This window comes from Phodopus roborovskii, unplaced genomic scaffold (genome assembly GCF_943737965.1).
Source record: "Phodopus roborovskii unplaced genomic scaffold, PHOROB, whole genome shotgun sequence".
In the NCBI taxonomy this organism is placed as follows: Eukaryota; Metazoa; Chordata; class Mammalia; order Rodentia; family Cricetidae; genus Phodopus; species Phodopus roborovskii.
The window spans coordinates 31440876-31455752 of record NW_026126482.1 but is presented as its reverse complement, the minus strand read 5'-3'; the positions used below and the strand labels follow the sequence as shown (position 1 = coordinate 31455752).

General features: G+C 44.5%; 1 pseudogene; it reads left to right on the top strand.

The window, feature by feature from the left end:
- The first annotated feature begins 1293 nt into the window (after nucleotides 1-1293).
- LOC127229102 (60S ribosomal protein L7a-like) lies at nucleotides 1294-14532 on the top strand (annotated as a pseudogene).
- The last annotated feature ends 345 nt before the right edge of the window (nucleotides 14533-14877 follow it).

The following is a 14877-nucleotide window of genomic DNA, read 5'->3' as shown; positions in this document are numbered from 1 at the left end:
GAAGAAATTGGTGGCATTTTGTTCGGAGCTAACTTGCTGAAGTCGGGACATCTTCATGCCACTGGCTGATAAGTATATATCCAATAAGAACAATTCAAAGGCAGATCAGTGGAAAGTATTCCGGCTAAGCATGGCATGACACTTGGAGGCGCTGGTAATGACACCTATATGATTAGAATTTATTAAGGTTAGTTCCCAGGCCAGTCTATAATCTCCCTTCCTGAAAGAATAGCTGTCATCATCTTAATTTATTAAAGTCTTTGACTTGAAATTTCAGAGATCCACCACTCTGGCACCTTGCAGAGTGGTCACTTTCAGAAGTTACCGCTGTCTTTGGATGCTTGCTGGAGTTACCAGCCGTGGGCTGGGTTCTGTGTTTCAGTTTTGTGGAGTGGTTCCAAGAGCTTGAAGAGCACCTCCAGCAATTGGGAACACGGGAGGCAGTGAAGAAGCTGATAAATTACATTGGTATTTGGACTGGTCCCACAAAACATACCTGAAGATGATGGGCCTGGTTTTGTGTTGCAGAATCAAGACAGCGTCGTATTTGAAGACATCCGACAGATAAAGCCAACAATTGTCCTTTGGACAAACCCCAACTTAGATCTCTAAGTTATCTTTTTTATGTTCGAGAGTGACTGGTAGAGGTAAATTAATTTTGAAACGAAGGAGAAAAGCAGCAAAAGAAATTTCAAATAAAGCGAAGATGTTGACTTATTAAGCAAGAACCAACCCAGAAGCTTTCGAAGTTAGGGGACTTGGGAAACAAAGTTAGGAAACTACCCTTCACCACTAACTGGAGGGAACTGCGCAGCTTCCCCCGCAGAGCAGAAATGAAGAGCCGCCGCTCTTTTTGGCGGGTGTGGCCGATAGAAACAAAAGGTTAAAACACAAAAGGCGGGGCGGAGGGCTAGGTCAGAGAAGCTCTGCAGGCTCGTGGTCCCTTTTCTATTCAAACTCACTTAAATGGGGGGGGGGGTGTTGTCTCCGCCACCGAAGAGATGGATTCGGAGGTCATTCTGGGTGGGTCATGAAACTGAACCAGACCAGAGAAGTGAAGGGAGCGGACTCTTAACTGATGGTCCAGGCCCCATCCGCTTCATCTGCGCAACTCTTGACAGACTGGAACCTGTAGCTTCCTCCACCGGACCCTAGCCCCCAAGAAAACTTCCAGGGCTCCTATCAATTTACAGGAACCCCCTTAGCACCCAAATCCCTTCTGCATTCCATTGTTGCAAGCTTCATGCCTCCAGAGCGCTCCACAGACAGTGAAGTTTGAAAACGCGTGAGGAAATGACCCCCCACCTCTGCATCCCTTCCTTTTTCGTGACCAAAGTCCGGGCTCGGGTGCGGGTGAGCCTAATCTAGCTTCTATCCTTATTAGAATGTTTTCTTCCAGCCTACATACAACTGGGGGAAAGCGAGGCAGTGCCCATTTAGATGCCCTTCTCCCCAGCCCTTCACCACGACCCCCCAGAGAAGTAAATGAGATGAACGCGGTCCAAATAAACAAATAAAACAATCTGTACAAGAGCCTTAAAGAACAAAAGAAAGGGAACCAGGAAAAGGGATACAATAAAAAAGAAAAGAAAAAAGAAAGAAACAGTCAAACTTGGCTACTGGATCTACGACTTTGCCCTCGGAAGGGCTGGGAGCCTGGCGACCTGAAGGGAACGGGGTAAACAGGACAAGTCACTCACCTTCTCCCCCACTTCGTCGCACTTTGAAGGGACATTGTTTCCATTGTTGCAGCCTGCAAGGCGCTGGGACACTTTTGCGCAGCCTGACAGCGGAGAAAGTCGCGTTGACAAAGTTGCGAGAGAGAGATACCCTGGCGTCCAGGGAGCGGGAGAAGGAGTTCATCAGAGTTCCCCCTTTTGTTCCAAGTCCCAGAGCAGACAAAGAGGCGGAGAGCCGCGGCAGGTTTCTCCCTCTCACCCCTTCCTCCTCTCTCCCTCCCCTCCCTCCCCGCCCCCTCCCTCTCTCCGCATCTCCCGCCCGGCTCCTAGTCTTGGTGCTTAGCTCGGCCAGCTCTGTCCCCAAGCACCAGCTACTCAGTCCCGACCCTTTCTCCTTCCACCTCCAGGAAAACTTTGCCCTGGAGATGCGGGTCCAGGTCCCTTCCCACACACCCTTTGAACACCCAGTCTTCAGTCTGCGCTCTCACGCCCGGGGGAAATCTCCAAACTCATTGTTTCCGGGAGATGCACCTCTTTGTTTGCACTTTCCCTGCCAATCAGGGAGAGACATCCACTTTGCAATGAGTTTCTGCCGTTTCTCAGCATCTCAAGAGACATAATGGGAAGGATACAAGTCAACCTCTTAAGATAAGACGCTCAATCAGAGGTGGGGTTCAGAGGAGCCTCTCCATCCACAATCCTCCACTCCTATTTACCTTCTTCAACCCAACCGGCAGGAAGAATTCAAAGGCGCTCCAAGTGATGGAAAACTCTCCTGTCCCTCCCCTAACAGTGCCCACATAGGACTCCAGAGAAAAGCCCTCAAATTTGCATGGCAGAAGCCAATAAGTGTTCCACAGGGGCCTATACCCAGCCGTTGTAAGCTACCTGTTGCTGCAGACACTATGTCTGTCAAGATGCGCGAGTTCCTGCACTGGGACCACCCTCGCAAACTCCATGTAACTTCCTTTCATCTCCAACTACATTTACAAGACTCTCAGTCTAACAGGGCTCCCTCCACTCCCAGGCCTGGCATCCCTCCCCATTGCCTTTCCTTCACAGCTACAGGGCCCCCCTCCCCTTCTTCTAACTCCCCATCTTCTACCCTCTGCAACTGGTGTGTTCTAGCCCTGCATCCCCTCCCCCAACCTCTGGTCCAGGGCAAGCCAGGAATCTTCAGTATCTGGGATGTCTCTCTACCTTCAAGTCTTCTGCAAATTGTCCATCACTTCCATTACGGGTAAGGGACATCTTTACAAACCTTCAACATTCGACTCTCATCTCTACAAGACTGACTCGCTAAGGAACTCAAAGCAGCGCCAATTTTCTTTCTAGATCTCTCCAGAACTGAAGAAAACAGCAGGAAGGTGGGAGAAAGTAGAGGGAGGGCGGCCTTTATAAAGAGTCAGTCTTTAGGGTAAAGGGGGTTTAAAAAAAAAAAAAAAAAAACACCCAAACATTCCAAAGCAAATATAAAACCTTCTGCTGACATCCCCACCACGGTACACTTTCTCATTTACTCTTTCTTTCCCCAAGTCCAGACATGGGATCTCCGTGGGCTTAAATTTGAGGGTGGAGAGATGGAGTGAAAGGGGGTTTTAGGAGTGCTCCTGGCTAGAATGGAGGACGTGAAGGGTAGGTACTAAGGGACCCTTACTCGGTCTGGAACGTCAAGAGTGTGGGTCCCTGCAATCACCCTAGCAGTGCTGGCCAGGTCTCTTCCCCAGGGCAGAACAAAGACAACTCCGATGCGAGGTTGATTTTTTTTTCCCCTGGCCTCCCGGGGTCTGCAGAGGGTCTGGTGTTTCCCTCTCCAAAGCCCACTGGATTAGCTCTAGGAAACTTTATAATCAACTTCCCCTAGAGTTAGCGCACAAGGTTCCCTGGTCAAAAGAAAACCGGACAATAGCATCCCAGGATCAGAGAGATGCCCTCTCCAAGGTCGGTCCTCCACTGGACTACACTCGCGTGCCTGGGCAGTCCTCTGCAAAAGGCAAGCAGCGCTCTTAAGAGCAGTTTCTGAAGTTGGGGACCCTGCTGAGTCTGGAATGTCAGGGAAACTACGTGAAGTAGAGGCGTCTACCGGAAAAGAAAAAAAAAAAAAAAAAGTAGGAAAGAGATAAAGGATCCGCGAAGGCCAAGGGCGGTGGCTCCGGCAGCTGTGAAAGGGAGGCCCCGGGCTCACTAGGGGCGGGGCGCATGCCCGCGCAGGTCCCGCCAAGATTCGGCTCACACCATGGTGCATAGGATCCTGGAAGCACACGGCCATATATTAGGGGTCCGCTGAGCCCCTCACCTGCTGAAGACAACTGCGCGGTATCCTGGAACTGTCACTGGCCTCTTGGATGTTCAAAAGCCGCGTTTTAGGATAGGAATCTTGAAGGCATCACAATCAACCACAAAGAGGAAACACCCCCACTCACCCCTGTCTGGCACATTCTCCTCTTTGTTTAATTATGATGATCTTAAGAAGTCTCTTTTTAGGAGAAATGGACCCTCCCGCAGATAAGCTCTTTCCCCTGGTCTCAAATATCTGCGTTAAAAGTCACGAAAAGTCAGTAGTGACAATTCCATACCGCTGCTTATGGAAAATACTACAATTTGTAGGTCGAATCAATCCCTATGTAGTTTCTAGCTCCTAAATAATACCCAGTTCTCCATTTAACCCTTACAGTGTAAAACAATGCCAATCCTCCCTGTTGGAACACACTGGCAATTCCAACCCTTTTGGAGGCTGAGCAAATAACTTGACTGAATTCAAGGCTAGCCTGGCCTACAAAGTGAGTTGCAAGAATCGCCAGGACTACATAGTGAGACCCTGCGATAAAAAAAAAAAAAAAAAAAAAGAATGATTAAAGCAGATCAAAAAAGATTACCAAGCCTTTGAAAATATTTACTCCTGTCTCAAGGAAGAAAGGATAAAGATCTTACTAGGTGCAAAGGATCATGTAACCTTAGAGTTTTTCCTTGCTGTCCATGTATGAAATACCCCTTAGAAAGACAGCTTGTGAAGAATCTCAGAAGTCCTCATCCTCTTAGCTTCTAGGCGAGTCTGTGCCAGGCTGTTCAATACTGTGTTTTAAAAGGCGGCTGTTGCTCTTAGTTGCTGTGATGAAACACCATGACCCACAACCTGGAAAGGAAAGGGTTTGTTTGGCTTACACTTCCACATCACTGAAGGAAATCAGGATAAGAACTCAAACAGGACAGGAACCTGGAAGCAGGAACTAGGCTGCACCTCATGGCTTGCTCAGCATGCTTTCTTACAGAACCCAGGGCTACCAGCCCAGGAATGGCACTGCCCACAATGGGCTGGGCTCCCACAGCAACCACTAATTAAGAAAATGCCTTACAGTCTTGTCTAAAGCTGGATCTAATGGTGGCATTTTCTTAACTGAGATTCCCTTCTTTCAGATGACTTCAGTTTGTGTCTTGGGTTGACATAAAGTTAGCCAGGGCACCATCCATCTCTTTGTAGAGACCACATGTCATGTATTTTTAAAAGATATGTGCTAGCAGGAGGGGGGGGGAGGAGAGGGGGAAGGGGAAACTGCAGTCAGCATTTAAAAGAAATAAATGTGTATTTATTTTGTATTTATTGTTTTCTGAGACAGGTTTTTAGTGTATAGCTCTGGCTGTCTTGAAACTCACTCTGTGGACCAGGACAGCCTCAAATTCACAGAGATCCATCTGCCTCTCCCTCCTGAGTGTTGGGACTAAAGGCATGCATGTACCACTAACTCCTGGCTATAAACAAACAAACAAACAAACAAAAAGAATACAGATTCCAAAATTTCAAGTATGAAATCTCAAACAATTCTTCCATTGTCTGAAACAGAAAAGGATTGAAACCCAAAATGGTACCTCACTTCTCATTGGCACAGTATGCTGTTCTTTTTAAATAAACATATGAACACACCACACACACACACACACACACACACACACAGGATAAATGCTGGGAGATGTGGTTTAATAGGCAGAATATTAATCTAACATCCTCCAAGTTCCATCCCCAGCCAGTGTCACACAAAATCAGGTACAATGGTCCACACCTGTAAGTCTAGAGTTGGCAGGGGGAGGATCAGAAGTTCAAGGTCATTCTCAGCTACAAGTGATTCCACCTTTTAAATTAATTAATTAATTTAAAAAATAGGTGGGTAGTAATGGTGTATGGCTCTAATCCCAGCACTCGGGAGGCTGAGGCAGGTGGATCACCGTGAGTTAGAGGCCAGCACAGGCTCCAAAGCTACACAGAAAGACCCTGTCTTGAAAAAAGCACACCAACAAAAAAATGTATACTGTCATGCCAGGCTTGGTTTAAGGATTCTGACAATGACACCTGGCAAAATGTCTCTCTCCCTTTATACTCATGTGACCATGTGATTAGTACAGAGGGGCAAGGCACAAATGGCAGCCATTGAAGCCCTTCAGTCCAAACCTTCCTCAGAGGTGGTGTGACATACTCACTGGGAGGTTGGAGTATGGTAAACTATTCTAGTTTCCCTGGGGCCACCGATTTTGAGCCACATGTACCCACAGCAATCATCTCTCAGGGAGCTAACTGTGTTAGCTGACTCACTCTCTCCTCTGTCTGTCCTTTCCTTTCTTCTTTCTTCTTCTCTGCCCTTCTGATTTCCTTGCTCTTTTCTCTCCTGGTCCTTCAGGAATCACAGACCAAATAGACCTGCTGCTAAGTGCTGTCCTAGGGAATTCAACCACACCTTTTGTGTGTGGTTCTTATAGAGGGAAGAATGCATTCTGTTTGGAGACAGAAGGTAGAAGATCACATTTTCCCTGGAAGAAAGTTCACTTCAGTAATAGCAAATGCTTAGGGATTGTGCTTAATTAGCTATGCAGTAGTTTAAGATCAACTGTATTGCACTCACTGAGACAGAGTAGGGATAAACAGAATCATATATTACCTATTGTAATTGTATAAACAGCTTCATAATGGTCATAGCAAGTTGCTTCCTCAAATGACAACAGTCAGCAAGGCAATAGGAAATATTAACTACAAACACTTGTTTTGAAAAAATGAATTCAAAGTAACAAAGAAAGCAGAGGTACAGTGTAACTCAGTGATAGAGCAAATGCCTGGCCTATACAAGGTCCTGGGTTCAGTCTCCAATGTCATATTTCAGAGGAGGAGGAAAAGGAAGAGGAGGATGAGGATGAGGCAGAGAAGGAGGAAGAGGAAGACTAAGATGAGGAATAGGAGGGAGCAATGAGGAGAGGAAGGGGATGAGGAAGAAGAGGGAAACTGGGAGGTGGAGTAAGACTCAGACTACAGTGAAAGGGCTTTAGGCAGTTACAACTGTATGGCTAAGCTATACTACCTCTCCGCAAATTTCTCAAGGTGCAGAAGCAGCTGTTTCAGTGCCATATGAGATAATATACAAGCCTCATTTTCATCCTAGCCACTATAACAAAGAAGTCATCAAATGACCACGTAGTTATAAGACTACAAGCCAGGCGATGGTGGCACACACCTTTAATCCGAGCACTCGGGAGGCAGAGGCAGGTGGATCTCTGTGAGTTCGAGACCAGCCTGGTCTACAAGAGCTAGTTTCAGGACAGGCTCCACAGCCACAGAGAAACCCTGTCTCGAGAAATGCTACATATCTCCCTTGAGTCAAGAGAGTTCATGTGACTTGCTTGTATTTATAATTATTTATATGCCTCTGTGAGTGTTTTTGTTTTTTTAATAATTATTATTATTTCATTTTATATGAATGGGTGTTTTGCCTGTATGTATGTCTGTATACCAAGTACTTGTCAGGTGCCCAAGTAGGCCAGAAGAGGACTATTGTGAGCCACCATGTGAGTTCTGGGGATCAAACCCAGGTCCTATGAAAGAGCAGGCAAGGTTCTTACCCTCTGAGTCATATCGCCAGCCCTGAATTATTTTCGTTTTGAACTGATCATGCTGGGGAGTGGGGGGAGGGAGAGATTACTAACCAATTACTAAAATTAGGCAGGACTTTATGAGGTACACTATACTTCATTTTTACAATAGCCCAAAGAAAGCAAGAATGAGGTCTTCTCAATCTTTACTATTGATTTATGGACTTGGGGGCCCTTTTAACCAACACTGTGGGCTTGGTAAATCTTTATCTTACCAGGCCTTTGTTTTTATATAGCTAGTGCAATGGTTCTTAACCACTAAGTGTGAACTGCATCCCTTTAATACAGTTCCTTGTGTTGTGGAGAGTCCCAGCCATACAATTTCATTGCTATTTCATTACTGTAATTTTGCTACTGTTATAAATCATAATGTAAATATTTGTGTTTTCCAATGGTCTTAAGTGAGCCCTACAAAAGGGTTCTTGACTCCACAAAGGGGTCTCAACCCACAGGTTAAGAACCATTGATTAGAATCTCAACCACTGTGGCCTCAGACTCCACGTATCCCCTGAGAATGTCCTTGAACCCCTCATCTTCTGGAGTCGGCCTGGAGGAAATTATAGGCATACACAACCATGTCCCATTTTTTATTTTACTTTGTCTTTTAGCTAGACTTCTTCAGAAAATTCACTGGTTTTATTTACCTAATAAACTAAGAAGTCATTAGCTATTTCATGGGGTTATTAGGAACATTAAATGAGATACTAAATTAAAGTGCTTAATCTAGAAGCTGCCCATGGTCACAGCAAATGTTCAAAATGCTCCATAGTTGCTAACTAACTTTGCTGTGGTCACAACCTCCACTAAAGATCCTTGTCTACTCTAACATGGTTCTCATTTTCCTAATTCCCAATTGTTGTTTTATTGTAAAAAAAATGTTTTTAGTAAATAATCCACCTTTTCCCTTTCCCAAAAAGATATCTGAAGTTAAGTCCTCTGAAGTGAGATCCTCTTTTGTTTCTGAACTATTAGCATCCATCTTCTCCTGTGTGCTGTCTGTCTCCTTAATGATTATTTCCTCAGCCTGTGGTAAAAGGCAGGCCCATAGCACATGAGGCCTTCCTTCCTCTCCATCTTCCTTCCCCATTGTCCTGAATGTCTGTGTTCATGACATGTTCAGCTGATGGTAGCCCTGCTTTGCCAGGCAGGCATGTTATTCTTGCTAAAGATAAGCCTCTCTCTCTCTCTCTCTCTCTCTCCTAAAGCCACCATTGTGGGAAGGTTTGGAAAGAATTTAAAAAATGATAGGGTTAAGTGTCTCTTACAAAGGTTTTTAAATAATGACTAAAATACCAATATCTGGTATTTCCATATTTATTCTGTATTTTACCACTTCATTGAAGTTATATGCTTATTCTCAGAGGCTTTTGTTGTTGTTATAAATTCTTCAGGATGTTATGTACATAAGATCAGAGCATCTACAAAGAAACAACTCTGCCTACTCCTCTCCTCTGTGAAAGTGTTGACTGTTCATTTATTTCTTCATAGTAACTCTGACTGGGACATCCCACGCTGTGTGAGATGAAAGTGCTAACAGTGGATACTGGTGTTGGGTTCTGTATCCTAGAGGAAAGGTAGTTAGAGCTTGCCTTAGGGCTTGTCCTATGTGACCTTGTCCTATGTGGTACTTCCATACCCTATCCACAAAGATCCTGAACATTATTAGGTATTTTTCTCTCTTCACAGTAACAAAAACGAATAGATAGATAGACAGACAGATAGATAGACAGATAGTTAGATAGCCATATAGATAGATAACATCTTCTAAAGCTGGGCCTGGTGGCTCAGTGCTGTGGCTTACTGATTCTCTGTCATAAAGTCTGAAATGATAGAAAGGATCTTCCTTAAGGATGATGGGAATGGAAGAAAAAGTTATCTGAACTTCTTAAAGAGGAACTAGATGTAGCTCAGTAGAGAATACTTTGTGAGGCTCTGGATTTGATCTCCTGTAACACACACACACACATGAATTATAACAGAGGTTAGGAGTGTAGCTCAATTGATAGAGTACTTGCCTACCCGTGTAGGAAGCCCTCCATTTAGTTTCTGGCATGACATAAACTACATATGTTGTCAAACAATTGTCATCCCAGCATTTGGGAGATGGAGGCAGGAAGACCTGGCTACATAGCTTTATACCTCAAAGGTGACCTTGAACTCTCAAGACACCATGAGGCCTCTCTCAAATAAATAAATAAATAAATAAATAAATACATAAATACATAAATACATAAAGAGGCGGAGGAAGAATCAACATGAGAAACTAGATTTCTTGATCAGTACTAGTGCATTCCTTCTGCTAAAACACAGAGAAGAGTGGTGCATGCCTTTAATCCCAGCACTCACCGAGACAGAGGTAGTCAGATCAGTCTGGGCTATAGAGTGAGTTCCAGGACATACTCCAAAGCTACACAGAGAAACCCTGTCTCCCAAACAAACAAACAAACAAACAAAACAAACAACAAACAAACAAAACACAGGCAACAGAAGACTTCAAACTGTCCAAAAAGAAGGACTCAAATGAACAACAGTATTGGAAAATGCCATGTTCACCCAGGCAATTGTGGAGATTAGGAACTCTGTTCTACATGTATCTTTTCCATCTTATGAACAATGACACTAGTCTCTTGGAGAGAACCAAATCCTGAAAGTTGTCCTCTGACCTTCATGTTTATGCCTCACCCCAACCCACGTACCCAAACATACAAACAAAGCAAAACAAAACCTGTAGAAATTGTTAGAATTGTTAAACTGTATTAGAAATACTAACAGGAGAACCATATTATGTATGTTCAGGGTACACTGACTTTTGGGGGGTGTTTTGTCTTTCTGGGTTGTTGTGGAATATTACTTTAACTATGTAAAGATGTGTTGCCTTTGCTTCAGGTGCTTGCCTAAGGCACCTGAATAGTTTAAGAAAAAGCTGAACAGCCAATAGCTAAGAAATAGAGGGATAGGCAAGGCTAGCAGACAGAAAGAATAAATAGGAGGATGAGTCTAGGCTCAGGAAAGAAAAGAAGGAGAGAGCATAAAAGAGGGAAACCCCCAGGGCTAGCCAAGCAGCCTCCAGTCAGATATAAATTATGGACATGAGAGAAAGACAGGTTAAATAGCCCCAAGACAAAATGTAGGTGAAGAGAAACAGGCTAAGCTAACTTAGAAAGCCGAGAATTCATAACTAATAAGATGTCTCTGTGTCATGATTTGGGAGCCAGTTGGTGACCCGAAAGAAAGCCTGCTACATCTGTTATTTTGCTTTTATAAGTAGAGTCATTCACCCTGTAGCTCAGGCTGGCCTGGAACTCACAATGTAGCCCAGGCTGGTCCCAAATTCATGATGATCCATCTTTTTGTTTGCTTGCTTGTTTTGTTGTTGTTTTTAATTCATGAAGCTGTTTAATTCAGTTATTAGCTATTTAGAAAACTGGTTTGTGAGAATACATACCGTTCACCAGAGAACCTGAGACTGCAGATCTGAGCTGAGCTCTGATCTTCGGCAAAGTCTGCGAGTCCACGGTTTTCTGATCAGCTTTGCACTGCGCTGTCATCTCGTGTTTCTCCTGGTGCCCTGGGCTTGCACTGCTGCTTCTTGAACTAAGCATCAGTCAGGTGTTTGGGGAATTTAACTTTGCTGATCTCAACTTTTGTAGAGGTGGTAGTGACAAACTTCTGGTGTGTTCTTCTCAAAGGAACTCGGTTGAGGGCAAGAGGTCCTGTCACAAGAAGCAAGCCACTGCCCAACTGCTTCAGGAAAACCACCCTCATGCCCCTGTGAGGATGATCAGGATGGTCCAGAGAGAGATGCTGGCACACAGCCTTCTCACGTGCTGACTGAAGGGCTTTTTACCAAGGCTCAGCAGCTTCCTAGGCACACCTTTCATAGGATAAGATCTGGCTACCCTCCTTGATATCTACTCACCTAGATGACCCCTATACATACCCCCAAGGTAGCTTGAGGCACAAAATGCCAGTCTCATGGACTTCCACAAAAAAAAAAAAAAAAAAAAAAAAAACAAAAACAAAAACAAAAAAAAACAAAACTTTGTTCTTTGTTTCAAGTACATTGTGAGACTGTAAGGATAAGTTTATATGTTGGTTTACTTGTCATGATCCTAGAATATACTACTAACTCAGACAATAAATTAGAAAGTGAAGTAAGTAGCTGGTAAACTTACTTTCTGTGGTTCTCTGAATCAGGAGATATAGCCTCTTTTACAGTTAGGGACAGATTGGCATAATTGAATTGTCATTGAAATCTCCTATGAGTGACAGCAACACTTTTTCATATTAAGACTACTGATATACAGCAAATCCCACTTTCTATTTCTCTAACACACACACACACACACACACACACACACACACACACACACGTGAGAGAGCGCAGGGGCACTTGTGTAAACCCTGATAGGCTCTCCTGATGCCTTAAGACTCCTGGCTTGCTGAGCATTTGAACCAAGAGTCATTGACATTCCGTTGCCTTCTGAGGCTTAGAAGGTCCCAGAACAGCCCTGTCTTAAACAGAAACTGAAGTGTTTCCTTCTGTGAGTGTTTCTTTTCTCCTCAGCACCTGTACACACTCTGAATTCACCTCCTGCTTTCCACAGTCTCACAGTCCCAGGGTCTGTACTGCTAGAACCCATACTTCATGGAGAATCAGTAAAAAGTGCATTACACTTTTGATGACAAACCCTGTTCTTGGGTGCTCACCTAGTCATGAGGTGCAGGAAAGGAGAAAAAACTCAGATCCTTTTCCATAGTAGATGATGTAATTGTGGAACTCTGATTCCTGGGAGTTTTTTTGTTGTTGTTGTTTTTTGTTTTTTGTTTTTTGGTTTTTTTTTGTTGTTGTTGTTGTTCTACAACATTCATCCCTCCTATCTGCTAGATGCAATTTAGCCCAAAGGCAATGAATTCAAGGGGAGGAAATGTCCTTATCTATTAGCTTTCAGTTCTTACAATTTTCGCAATACGTATTTTCCAATTTTTCTGCATGCTTTTTTCTGTTCTATTAAAATACTTGAGGCAATACAGCTTAAGCAAGGGTAGAACTGACAAATATGTTGTTAGTTTGTTTTTGTTGAGACAGGGTTTCTCTGTATAGCTCTGGCTGTCCTGGAACTCACTCTGTGGGCCTGGCTGGCCTCGAACTCACAGAGATCCATCTGCCTCTACCTCCCAAGTGCTGGGATTAAAGGTATGGGCCATTATTGGCTGTGAATGTGTTGTTTTATATAGAGAGGTATTACTGGGTATTTTCTTCCAGGCAGAGAGAAAAAAAAAAAAAAAAAAAGCCCAGGAAATCCTTAGTGCTCATCTTTGTCAGAGAAGTCTCTCAGGGGGTCTTTTTGTGCACCTTTGACTTTATCAAGTAGACATTATTGGAAGTACCAGAAGGGCCCAGGTGGTGGCTTTACACCTTTAACCAGCACTCGGAAGATCTCGCTTGAGTTGGAGGCCAGCCTGATACAGATAATGAGCAACTTCCAGGTTAGTTAGAGTTAAATCCATACCCTGGTTGTTGTGGGGTATTTCTACATTGTGTGAAGATGTATAGCTGTGATTGGTTTAATAAAGAGCTGAACTTCCAATAGCTATGCAGGAGATATAGGAGGGATTCTGTGCAGAGAGAGAAAGGAGGAGGAGATAATGGAGGTGTGAAGGAGATGCCAAGGAATCATGGAGAGAGTGGGACATACAGGATGAAAGAAAGGTAAAAAAGCCACATGGTAAAATGTAGATTAATAAAAGCAGGTTAATTTAAGTTATGAGAGCTAGTGGGACAAACCTAAGCTAAGGCAGAACTTTCATAATTAATAATAAGTCTCCAAGTCGTTATTTGTGAGCTGGTAGCCCAAAAGAAAGTTGGATCACAGGGACTGCTGGCTTGAGCTCAAGGATAAAGTGCTTATGTAGCATGCATGAGACCCCAGTACTGCCAAATAAACACACGGGATGAGACGAACACCTGTATTCGTATCACTCAGAAGATAGGAGAAGAATAGGAGTACAGGGTCAGCTATGGCTACACAAGTTAGAGGCCAGCCTGGGCTATGTATCAAAAACCAGAACAGCAGCTCTTTTCTCTAGCAGAGCAAGATCCCCAAAGGAAAGAAGGCCAAGAGGAAGGAAGGTAGCCCGGACCCCCGCCGTCGTGAAGAAACAGGAGGCCAAAAAGGTGGTGAATCCTTTGCTTGAGAAGAGGCCTAAGAACTTCGGCATTGGGCAGGACATGCAGCCCAAAAGAGATCTCGCCCGCTTCGTCGAATGGCCTCGTTACATCCGGCTGCAGCGGCAAAGGGCCATCCTCTATAATCATCTCAAAGTACCTCCTGCCATTAACCAGTTCATCCAGGCCCTGGACCGGCAAACAGCTACCCAGCTGCTTAAGCTTGCTCACAAGTACAGGTCAGAGACAAAACAGGAGAAGCAAAGACTGTTACAGGCCCCTGGCCCGTGCCGAGAAGAAAGCTGCTGGCAAGGGGGGGGGGGGGATGTCCCAATTAAGAGGCCTCCTGTCTTTCGAGCAGGAGTCAATACAGTCACCACCTTGGTGGAGAACAAGAAGGCTCAGCTGGTGGTGATCGCCCACGATGCAGACCCCACTAAGCTGGTGGTCTTCCTGCCTGCACTGTGTGGGAAGATGGGGGTCCCCTACTGCATCATCAAGGGAAAGGCCAGGCTGGGGCGGCTGGTCCACAGGAAGACATTCTCCACTGTTGCTTTCACACAGGTTAACTCGGAAGACAAGGGTGCTCTGGCTAAGCTGGTGGAAGCTATTAGGACCAATTACAAGGACAGATATATGATGAGATACGCCGCCACTGGGGAGGCAATGTCCTGGGTCCTAAATCTGTGGCTCGAAATGCCAAACTGGAAAAAGCAAAGGCCAAAGAACTCGCCACTAAACTGGGTTAAATGTACACTCACTGCTAAGTTTTCTGTACATAAACATAAAATACAAGCTTATCTTCCAAAAAAAAAAAAAAAAACAGAACAGCAAAAAAACACAGGAGATAAATAAAGTGGCCTTTTTTACGCATTGCTTTCTCAGATTGAGTTTTAAATTCTTTTAAAAGACGCAGTCTGTTGTTTCCTCCAGTGAGGTTACTGCCTCAGGCCGGGGGAGGCACATGCGCCACCACACTATTCTCCTGTGTTCTGTCACCTGCTCTTGAATTTGGAGTAGACAAATGGAGCCTCTGTCAGTGTTCCACCTGCTCAGCAGCACGCTCAGGTTCCCTGCCCCATTACATTCTTGGTTCATATTAAGAGTTAGCATGGAGAGACC